The 12,500-nt window shown below is 36.6% G+C and overlaps 1 protein-coding gene across 3 annotated transcripts in view; it reads right to left on the bottom strand.

Annotated features, from left to right (window-relative positions):
- Window positions 1–12,500, bottom strand: part of tln2b (talin 2b) — a 410,959-nt gene that overhangs the window by 243,906 nt on the left and 154,553 nt on the right. The window lies entirely within an intron of this gene.

The following is a 12,500-nucleotide window of genomic DNA, read 5'->3' as shown; positions in this document are numbered from 1 at the left end:
ATATATATATATGTCTTAATTAGATTATCCCAAAAAAATAGTGCTCGATACCGTGGTAGAGCGTAATATGTATGTGTGGGAAAAAATCACAAGACTATTTCATCTCTACATTTCATCTCCTGATGATTGAGGAAACCCTCATGAAACAGGCCTGTAGAGATGAAATAGTCTTGTGATTTTTTCCCACACATACATACATATATATATATATATATCTTTTTGATTGATTAATAATCGTTACAAATAGTAATCATGATTCATTCGGGAAAAAAATAATTTCACACCCTCGTATGCACTCACAGGCGTGCCCACTTGAATGTCATTCTCATGTCTCATTACTTGAGTGGACAATTAAGCGGCTGTTAACGACTGGAATGAGCACAACAATCTCCTGCACTTACGCTCAGGAGTCCATTTTCTCCAGCGCAGCACACAAACTCTCACTTGAAGCTCTAAGATGAGCCTTCGCACATGTTATCACCAACAATCACCACCCTGCAATGCACTACACTGTAATGGATGACGCTGGGAATAATGGGAAGAGAGTTTTCAGCAATATCGAGTAAGCACAATCCAGGATCCATATATTGCTTACAACAGTCTCATGACAACCATTACAAGATTTGCTTTAAAAAAATCATTTTTGGCAACTGTGTGGAATTGACAGTTAGTGTAAGTCAGGGGTCACCAACGCGGTGCCCGCGGGCACCAGGTAGCCCGTACGGACCAGATGAGTCGCCCGCTGGCCTGTTCTAAAAATAGCTCAAATAGCAGCACTTACCAGTGAGCTGCCTCTATTTTTTAAATTGTATTTATTTACTAGCAAGCTGGTCTCGCTTTGCCCGACATTTTTAATTCTAAGAGAGACAAAACTCAAATAGAATTTGAAAATCCAAGAAAATATTTTAAAGACTTGGTCTTCACTTGTTTAAATTCATAATTTTTTTTTACTTTGCTTCTCATAACTTTCAGAAAGACAATTTTAGAGAAAAAATACAACCTTAAAAATGATTTTAGGATTTTTAAACCCATATACCTTTTTACCTTTTAAATTATTTCCTCTTCTTTCCTGACAATTTAAATAAATGTTCAAGACATTTTTTTTTTTTATTGTAAAGAATAATAAATACATTTTAATTTAATTCTTCAGTTTAGCTTCTGTTTTTTCGACGAAGAATATTTGTGAAATATTTCTTCAAATTAAAATAAAATAAAAATATTCTGGCAAATCTAGAAAATCTGTAGAATCAAATTGAAATCTTATTTCAAAATCTTTTGAATTTATTTTAAAATTTTTGTTCTGGAAAATCTAGAAGAAATAATGATTTGTCTTTGTTAGAAATATAGCTTGGTCCAATTTGTTATATATTCTAACAAAGTGTAGATTAGATTTTAACCTATTTAAAACATGTCATCAAAATTCAAAAATGAATCTTAATCAGGAAAAATTACTAATGATGTTCCATAAATTCTTTTTAAATTTTTTTCCACTTTTAAACCGTTCAATTAAGTGTAAATATCATTAATTATTAATAATAACATAGAGTTAAAGGTAAATTGAGCAAATTGGCTATTTCTGGCAATTTATTTAAGTGTGTATCAAACTGGTAGCCCTTCGCATTAATCACTACCCAAGAAGTAGCTCTTGCTTTCAAAAAGGTTGGTGACCCCTGGTGTAAGTTAACCAGCAAGGGTGCTGTTGATTCAGTCTCAACTAATGTTTTCCTTTAACATACAAATATTTGTTTTTCATTGTAATTTATTAGCAGCTACTTTGTTTTGTGTGAAGATGCTTGATTAGTAATCAATACCAACGTATTTCACTGACATAGAGATTCTATGATCACATTTAGAATCATATTTTAACTAGAGATGTTAAAGGCCTACTGAAAGCCAGTACTAGCGACCACGCAGTCTGATAGTTTATATATCAATGATGAAATCTTAACATTGCAATACATGCCAATACGGCCGGGTTAACTTATAAAGTGACATGTTAAATTTCCCGCTAAACTTCCGGTTGAAAAAGCCTTTGGAGGATGACGTATGCGCGTGACGTAGCCAGGGGAACAGAGGTATGGCTTCCCCATTGAATACAATACAAAAAAGCTCTGTTTTCATTTCATAATTCCACAGTATTCTGGACATCTGTGTTGGTGAATCTTTTGCAATTTGTTTAATGAACAATGGAGACTGCAAAGAAGAAAGTTGTAGGTGGGATCGGTGTATTAGCGGCTGGCTGTAGCAACACAACCAGGAGGACTTACTTGGATAGCAGACGCGCCAGCCGATGCTAGCCGCCAACCACATCTGTGTTGGGGTGAAGTCCTCCGTCGCGCCGTCGATCGCTGGAACGCAGGTGAGCACGGGTGTTGATGAGCAGATGAGGGCTGGCTGGCGTAGGTGGAGCACTAATGTTTTTATCATAGCTCTGTGAGGTCCGGTTGCTAAGTTGCTAAGTTAGCCTTAGCGTCGTTAGCAACAGCATTGTTAAGCTTTGCCAGGCTGAGATCTATTAACCGTGTAGTTACATGTACATGGTTTAATAGTATTGTTGATCTTCTGTCTATCCTTCCAGTCAGGGGTTTATTTCTTTTGTTTCTATCTGCATTTGAGACAGATGCTATCACGTTAGCTCATGCTAAAGAGCTTCGTCGATGTATTGTCGTGGAGATAAAAGTCACTGTGTATGTCCATTTCGCGTTCTCGACTCTCATTTTCAAGAGGATATAGTATCCGAGGTGGTTTAAAATACAAATCCGTGATCCACAATAGAAAAAGGAGAGAGTGTGGAATCCAATGAGCCAGCTTGTACCTAAGTTACGGTCAGAGCGAAAAAAAATATGTATTTCACTGCATTCTAGTCCGTCACTCTAACGTTCCTCATCCACAAATCTTTCATCCTCGCTCAAATTAATGGGGTAATCGTCGCTTTCTCGGTCCGAATCGCTCTAGCTGCGTTGAAAACAATAGGAAAATATGAGGGAGTGAACAACTGACAACGTCACGCTACTTCCGGTAGGGGCAAGGCTTTTTTTTTATCAGAGACCAAAAGTTGCGAACTTTATCGACGTTGTTCTCTACTAAATCCTTTCAGCAAAAATATGGCAATATCGCAAAATGATCAAGTATGACACATAGAATGGATCTGCTATCCCCGTTTAAATTGAAAAAATTCATTTCAGTAGGCCTTTAAATGCCGATAAATGCTTTAAAATGTAATATCGGAAATTATCGGTATCGTTTTTTTTATTATCTGTATGTTTTTTTTTTTTTTTTTTAATTAAATCAACATAAAAAAGACAAGATACACTTACAATTAGTGCACCAACCCACAAAACCTCCCTCCCCCATTTACACTCATTCACACAAAAGGGCTGTTTCTTTCTGTTATTAATATTCTGCTTCCTACATTATATATCAATATGCAACACGGAACGACACAGGAGGTCCTTCATACAGACAGCCATCAGACTGTATAATGCATATGTTCCTTGACTGCACTTAAATGTAGAATATATGTAGAATATATTTATATTATTCATATATTATATTATTTATTATTATTATTGTCTATTGTGAGAGAACTGTGGTGCTGAATTTCCCCCAGGGATCAATAAAGTACTTTCTATTCTATTCTAATATATATCAATACAGTCTGCAAGGGATACAGTCCGTAAGCACACATGATTGTGCGTGCTGCTGCTCCACTAATAGTACTAACCAGGGCCGGCCCGTGGCATAGGCCGTATCGGCAAATGCTAAGGGCGCCGTCCATCATGGGGCCAGTGCCACAAATGTTGGAGAAAAAAAAACAAAAAAGTTGGTACTATTATTTCTAAATACAAAAGATAATCCCAGGTTAATTAAAATGCAAAATAAAGCCTATTTAATAGAAATATTATTTGTTACAACATTACGTGTCCCCCCCCCCCCCCCTCTTCCCCCCGCACGGTGTGCCCCCTCCCTTCCCGTATCATGACTCTTTTTGGACGTCACCACATCAAAAAATCAACACAAGATGTCAAAACGGCCAAAACTGTCAGGTGCCCAGGGAAGAAAAAAGAGAAAAGAAGAGGAGAAACGAGAAAAAGACAGAGGTAGCAGGTAGGTAACGTTAGCCTACATGAAATTATTTGTCGGTTACAGAATGTGATAGTAACCTGGCTTTTTAGCATTAAGCTAATGTTACATGATTTGGCAATTGCTAATCAATAAATAGCTAGTTCTGTTTTAACGTCGGGTTAATATTGTGGAGGGGGCTAAATTGTTATGGAAAATAATAATGTAACGTTAGGTAATTACAGTACTCCCACCTTACATTCCTCAGGGACATTTGTATTACATCTTTTAAGCAGGTGTTTTTTGTTTACATTGTTATTGCCTTCTGGTTAGCTAATGTTTGCCCTGCAGGTAATAGTCACTTTTCCACCCCTTTATATATTAGGTATAGTTGTAAGCCTAGTTGTTAAAGTGCACATCATTAATGTTAATTAAGCAATATCACATGAGAGGGAATGCTGTTTTTTAATTTGAGCACTGCTGGGATTCGGTTAAAGATAATCATAACATAACATTCTCATATAATATGTTAATTTGCTTTCTTTAAGTAAAAAAAAAGGTCAAAGACAAAGCTATTCGGTTTCTTGTGAGTATATACACTTCACTGCCGATGTGGGGGGGCGCCACCTAAAATCTTGCCTAGGGCGCCAGATTGGTTAGGGCCAGGCCTGGTACTAACCTTTAACAGTTTCATTAATTACTAGTTTCTATGTAAATGTTTATATAGTACTTCATTAAGAGGTTACATATGCAGACCGACTAAACTGAATCATGTGACTGATTAGGGTTATTCATATTAGGGTTATTCAGATTTGAGCGACATTTCCTTTTGACGGATGCAAGTGATACACCGCTTTGGTTCTCCGGCCGCATGGCTTTTGACCCAGGCTACACCAGAGGAAGTGTAGCAGGAGCCATGACACATACTGCCTGGGGTCCGCATCCCACCGGGGCCCAGAAGACACATAGAAAATGCTGAAACAGTGTTGCACTGACAACAGTGCTCACTCAGCATGTTTGTGGATAAATAAGGATTGAAATGACTTTGTTTAGGTACATTTTATTTAATAGAATAGAATAGAGCTAGATTATGTTTGTGGCCCCATTTCAGTCGTTAATGTTACTTGTTAACTCGCCAGCGGTGTGTTTGCAAAGGTGACTACGTGGGTGCTTTCTCATGTCTGGAGAGCTTACTCAATGTTAAAAACCGTATTTAGTCAGTCCTAAACAGTTTTTTATGCTTTATCCATAACACAGGTGTCAAACTCAAGGCCTGCGGGCCAGATCTGGCCCTCCACGTCATTTTATATGGCCCGCAAAAGCCTGGAAATAATTTGTGTCAATAAAATACTTTATATTTTCTTTTTTCACTTTCTTACTAAAAGGTATTAGTTTTTTTCCCCCCATTTTGACAGGAAAAAAAATAGTGTCCAATATTGCAACAAATATTAAATTATCTAACTTTTTTATTAAAATTTCAAATCAATTTCTAAATATCTGCTTAACTTATGTCTGCGAACCAAGTTATCCATCAAATTGTACACAATAAAAGTGACCGATATATTTTACTGTAAAATTTACGCCGATATTTACAGCATGTTACTGTAAGTTGAATTAAAACGACCAATGTTAGTTGTTTTTTTTTACAGTAAAATTCTGTCGACTGAGCTGTCAGTTTAGTTTTTTTTAACCGTAAAATCCACAGTTGATGTTTTTACGGTGTATTACTGTAAATGTATTAACGGTACCACATTTTATTATGGTAAAAAACGGGCTGCTGAGTTGCCAAAATAAAATTTTAAAATGTTTTCTATTGTTGTAAAAAAACAAAAATAAAAGAGATAATAAATAAAATTAAAATAAATATATAATAATAAAAATAAAAAATAAAAACACCATTTATTTTACAGTAAAAGTCTGGCAAAAAACAGTGGTAAAATCCACAGATTTTTTTTTTTTACAGCATGTTACTGTAAGTTGAATTAAAACGACCAATGTTTTTTTTTTTTTACAGTAAAATTCTGTCGACTGAGCTGTCAGTTTAGATTTTTTTAACCGTAAAATCCACAGTTGTTGTTTTTACGTTGTATTACTGTAAATGTAATAATGGTACCACATTTTATTATGGTAAAAAACTGGCAGCTGAGTTGCCAAAATAACATTTTAAAATGTTTCTATTGTTGTAAAAAAATAAAAATAAAAAAGATAATAAATAAAATTAAAATAAATATATAATAATAATAATAATAATAATAAAAAAACAAACACACAGTAAAAGTCTGGCAAAAAACAGTGGTAAAATCCACAGATCCACAGTTACTGTAAATTGAATTAGAACGACCAATGTTTTTTTTTTTTACAGTCAAATTCTGTCGACTGAGCTGTGAGTTTTTTCCACGGTTGATGTTTTTATGGTGTATTACTGTAAATGTAATAACAGTACCACATTTTATTATGGTAAAAAACGGGCAGCTGATTTGCCAAAATAAAATTTTAAAATGTTTTCTATTGTAAAAAAATAAAAATAAAAGAGATAATAAATAAAATAAAAATAAATATATAATAATAAAAAAAAAAAAATACTATATATTTTACAGTAAAAGTCTGGCAAAAAACAGTGGTAAAATCCACAGATTTTTTTTTACAGCATGTTACTGTAAGTTGAATTAAAACGACCAATGTTTTTTTTTTTACAGTCAAATTCTGTCGACTGAGCTGTCAGTTTTTTCCACGGTTGATGTTTTTATGGTGTATTACTGTAAATGTAATAACGGCACCACATTTTATTATGGTAAACATTTTTTTTTTTTTTTTTCATACAATCATGTGTGCTTACGGACAGTATCCCTGCAGACTGTATTGATCTATATTGATACATAATGTATATATTGTGTTTTTTATGTTGATTTAACTAAAAAAAAAAAAAAAAAAAAGTTTTATTTTTTTATTTTTTTAAATTTCTTGCGCGGCCCGGTACCAATCGGTCCCCAACCCGGTGGTTGGGGACCACTGCTCTAATGGCAGCCAAGTTCGACACCCCTGGCATAGAGTGTTAAAACTGGCAGCTTAGTTGCCAAAATAAAATAACAAGTTTTTTTCTATTGTTGTAAAAAAAAAAAAAAAAAAAAATATATATATATATATATATATATATATATATATATATATATATATATATATATATATATATATATATATATATATATATATATATATATATAATAAATTAAATAAAAATAAAATTATAATAAAAAAAAAAACACACAAATATTTTTCTATTTTTCTTCACACTGTAAGTTTAAAAAAAAAGTAAAATAATCAAACTCATTAATTATTTACTGTTACAAACGGCCCTCTAATGGCAGCCATGACCGCGGTGTGGCCCTCCATGAAAACAAGTTCGACACCCCTGGCATAGACTGTTAATGCCAAGGGCCGGCCCTCTGTGGAGGTAAGCAGGGGATTCTACAAACTCAATGATCTATTTGACTGGGACTCTAATACTTTTGTAACAGTGAATTGTGGGAAATACGTTGCATTCCGGAGGTAACTCCTCATCTGGCTGTGCTTTTCCAATAAAATATCTCGTTGCTACCAGAGGGAATAAGCTAATATTAGGCAAACGTGGAAGCTGCAAAGTAGTACTCACGGGCTGATGTTATTGCCGTGGAGGCTTATCCTGTTCTCAACGCAAGTACATGACAGGGAGGGAGTGGCGGGCTCGTTGGAGAGATTACGCCAAGACTGGCGCAGACTCCAATGTGTGTCGACATTGGACACAATGATTAAGAAACATCTTAGCTAACGGTTTGAGTCATCAACAACATCTGCATAAACAAGAGTTCTTGAAACTAGCAGTAGACATTAGGAACCATGACATCAGGGGGGAAACAAAGGGAGTGATCACTCAGAGAGAAACGCTGCAATGGAAGATTTGTTCCACTTGGATAATAATCTCTCCTCTGGCTCCCTTTGGCCATTTTAACACAATGTCAAACGAAAAGCCTCTCCGCATGCTTGGTGAAGAGCCTGTGCAATCACAGCGTGTTGCAGACACAACGAGGCAAAGACAAACGTGGAGAGGAAATAGGACTCTATGTTGTGAGCATGATCTCCACAGTGCAGCCAGGGAGGGGACGAGCGCCGTTATGTCAGAATGTGTGGGAGACGGAGAGGGAGTGGACACAGATCAACTGGAAGGGAAGGAAGCGGAGGGTAAGACAAATATACATGAGCGATGAGAACAGCAGGCAGGCCGGGCGGACAAATAGATCAGGTAACACCTAAGTCCTTAGTTTTATGGTCCTATAAATAAAACAACAAAATAAATTACCCTTTCATATAGCGTTTGAAGGCCTACTGAAATGAATTTTTTTTATTTAAACGGGGATAGCAGATCTATTCTATGTGTCATACTTGATCATTTCGCGATATTGCCATATTTTTGCTGAAAGGATTTAGTATAGAACAACGACGATAAAGATCGCAACTTTTGGTATCTGATTAAAAAAAGGCTTGCCCCTACCGGAAGTAGCGTGACGTAGTCGGGTGAACATATACGCAAAGTTCCCTATTGTTTACAATGATGGCCGCATGAAGTGAGAGAGATTCGGACCGAGAAAGCGACGATTTCCCCATTAATTTGAGCGAGGATGAAAGATTTGTGGATGAGTAAAGTGCAAGTGAAGGACTAGTGGGGAGTGGAAGCGATTCAGATAGGGAAGATGCTGTGCGAGGCGGGGGTGACCTGATATTCAGCTGGGAATGACTACAACAGTAAATAAACACAAGACATATATATACTCTATTAGCCACAACACAACCAGGCTTATATTTAATATGCCACAAATTAATCCTGCATAAAAACACCTAGGTGTTTGTTATGCTAGCTCCTAGCTCCTATGCTAGCTCCTAGCTCCATATAAGCCGCCAATCCAATTCAAACACCTGCACAACACACACAATCACTCAGCCCAAAAGACCGTTCACCTAACCCAAGGTTCATAAAGCTTATATATTTAAACAAAGTAACGTAAGTGACGCGCACGTACGGGCAAGCGATCAAATGTTTGGAAGCGCAGCTGCTACTCACGGTACCTGATATTCAGCTGGGAATGACTACAACAGTAAATAAACACAAGACATATATATACTCTATTAGCCACAACACAACCAGGCTTATATTTAATATGCCACAAATGAATCCTGCATAAAAACACCTAGGTGTTTGTTATGCTAGCTCCTATGCTAGCTCCTAGCTCCATAGAACACGCCAATACAATTCAAACACCTGATCAACACACACAATCACTCAGCCCAAAAGACCGTTCACCTAACCCAAGGTTCATAAAGCTTATATATTTAAACAAAGTTACGTACGTGACGCGCACGTACGGGCAAGCGATCAAATGTTTGGAAGCCAAAGCTGCATACTCACGGTAGCACGTCTGCGTGTTTGTCATCCAAATCAAAGTAATCCTGGTAAGAGTCTGTGTTGTCCCAGTTCTCTACAGGCGTCTGTGTATCGAAGTCAAAAGTCCTCCTGGTTAGAGTCTCTGTTATCCGAGTTCTTCCATCTTGACTGCATCTTTCGGGAATGTAAACAATGAAACACCGGCTGTGTTGTGTTGCTGACTTCCCTCGCAAAATACGTCCGCTTTGCACCGAGAACTTTCTTCTTTGCTTGCTCAGCTTCTTTCTCCATAATGCAATGAACATAATTGCAACAGATTCACCAACACAGATGTCCAGAATACTGTCGAATAATGAGATGAAAACAGAGTTACTTCGTATTGACTTCAATGGGGAAGCCATTTTACTGTTCGACCGTCTACGTCACGCGCATACGCATCATACATAGACGTTTCCAACCGGAAGTGTCGCGGGAAATTTAAAATGTCACTTTATAAGTTAAGTGGCCGTATTGGCATGTGTTGCAATGTTAAGATTTCATCATTGATATATAAACTATCAGACTGCGTGGTCGCTAGTAGTGGCTTTCAGTAGGCCTTTAATAATGACTAGTTAAGAGCCAATATGTTACTAATTTGCATGTTAATAAGCAACTAATTAATGGTGAATATGTTCCCCATACTAAAGTGTTACCATGTTTTATTACTGGTGCATAAAATGAAGCGTGCATGAACATCACCTTGTTCACAGAACAAAACCAACACAGTGCATAAACTCACAACAAATTACACACCTGCAAATCAGTCAGCTGTTGCCGTATCCGTAATACGTCGATAGGGAGAAGCTTGTATTTACACGATGAGTCGGGTGTGTTTTGACCTCCGCCGAACCCCTGAGGCCGACTCACCGAACCCCTAGGGTTCCGTCGAACCCAGGTTAAGAACCACTGATCTAATGGTTCTTAAATGCAGAATTGTTGGCTACTTCTTCCCTAAATGCTGCTGCATGATCCGTGTCAGTGGGACTCTCTTCTTCCCGGGGAAGAAAGGCTAATGGGGATGTGGAGATGTGAGCAGATGGGCCAAGTCTGATCAGTAGCTGACACCCCTTAGGGACGCCTCGGGTGACTGCAGAGCATTTATAAACACGGAGAGAAGCACACTTGAGACAAACAGAAAAAGGACCCAGACAAAGTCAACCAGATGCTCTGACAAAGTCTAACTCCATCTCTGGAGGTCTAAGTCATTAAGTGGTCCACTCAGACATCCACGAATGACATCTGCCCACCAGACACATAATCTTTGATTCCTCCTCAGTACGTGGTGCTTATAGCTGTCCTGTAAGCCAGTTACTGGTTCAAATGTGCCTCTCTCTTGGAACGTTGCAACTCAACCACTACCTCAACTTAAGAGTGTTTTGAGATAAGAGCTGCATCTGCTAGTTGTTATGCTTTGAGTTGTAAGCAAACACTTTTGTTACAAGCATCCTCGCTATGATAGCAAATGCTACAGTGAACCCCAGTGGTGTGTCAGCAAGACCTTCTCTGCTGGACCTAACATAACCACAAATCATCATCAGAATTTAAGAAAAAAGTCATTTTTATTTGACTTTCCCTAAATATGTAAAAGTATTCATATAGTCTTCATGTCATATTATGTATACCGATATCCACCGATATATGCAGTCGTGGAATTAACACATTATTATGCCTAATTTGGACAACCAGGTATGGTGAAGATAAGGTACTTTTAAAAAATAATAATAAAATAAGATAACTAAATTAAAAACATTTTCTTGAATAAAAAATAAAGTAAAACAATATAAAAACAGTTACATAGAAACTAGTAATTAATGAAAATGAGTAAAATTAACTGTTAAAGGTTAGTACTATTAGTGGAGCAGCAGCACGCACAATCATGTGTGCTTACGGACTGTATCCCTTGCAGACTGTATTGATATATATTGATATATAATGTAGGAAGCAGAATATTAATAACAGAAAGAAACAACCCTTTTGTGTGAATGAGTGTAAATGGGGGAAGGGTTTTTTGGGTTGGTGCACTAATTGTAAGTTTATCTTGTGTTTTTTATGTTGATTTAATTAAAAAAAAACAAAAAAACCAAACAAAAAAACCCCCAAAAAAACCATACCGATGATAAAAAAAACGATACCGATAATTTCCGATATTACATTTTAACGCATATATCGGCCGATAATATCGGCAGGCCGATATTATCGGACATCTCTACTTTAAACTAGTCTTAACTTTAAAGAAATACACTCTATACATTGCTGATGTGGTAAATGACTATTCTAGCTGCAAATGTCTGGTTTTTGGTGCAATATCTACATAGGTGTATAGAGGCCCATTTCCAGCAACTATCACTCCAGTGTTCTAATGGTACAATGTGTTTGCTCATTGGCTCAGAAGGCTAATTGATGATTAGAAAACCCTTGTGCAATCATGTTCACACATCTGAAAAGAGTTGAGCTCGTTACAGAAGCTACAAAACTGACCTTCCTTTGAGCAGATTGAGTTTCTGGAGCATCACATTTGTGGGGTCAATTAAACGCTCAAAATGGCCAGAAAAAGAGAACTTTCATCTGAAACTCGACAGTCTATTCTTGTTCTTAGAAATGAAGGCTATTCCACAAAGTATATATATATATATATATATATATATATATATATATATATATATATATATATATATATATATATATATATATATATATATATATATATATATATATATATATATATATATATATATATGTATGTAGAGGTACCGTAATTTCCGGACTATAAGCCGCTACTTTTTCCCCTCGTTCTGGTCCCTGCGGCTTATACAAGGGTGCGGCTTATTTACGGCCTGTTCTTCTCCGACACCGACGAAGAGGATTTCGGTGGTTTTAGTACGCAGGAGGAAGACGATGACACAATGATTAAAGACTGACTTTTCATATACCGGTAGGCTGGTTATTTTGATAACGTACAGGTGAGCACTTTGTATTACTTTGCACC

The sequence above is a fragment of the Entelurus aequoreus genome, linkage group LG10 (assembly GCF_033978785.1).
Source record: "Entelurus aequoreus isolate RoL-2023_Sb linkage group LG10, RoL_Eaeq_v1.1, whole genome shotgun sequence".
NCBI lineage: Eukaryota > Metazoa > Chordata > Actinopteri > Syngnathiformes > Syngnathidae > Entelurus > Entelurus aequoreus.
The sequence above is the reverse complement of the archived record's forward strand: the minus strand, read 5'-3'. Positions and strand labels throughout refer to the sequence as shown.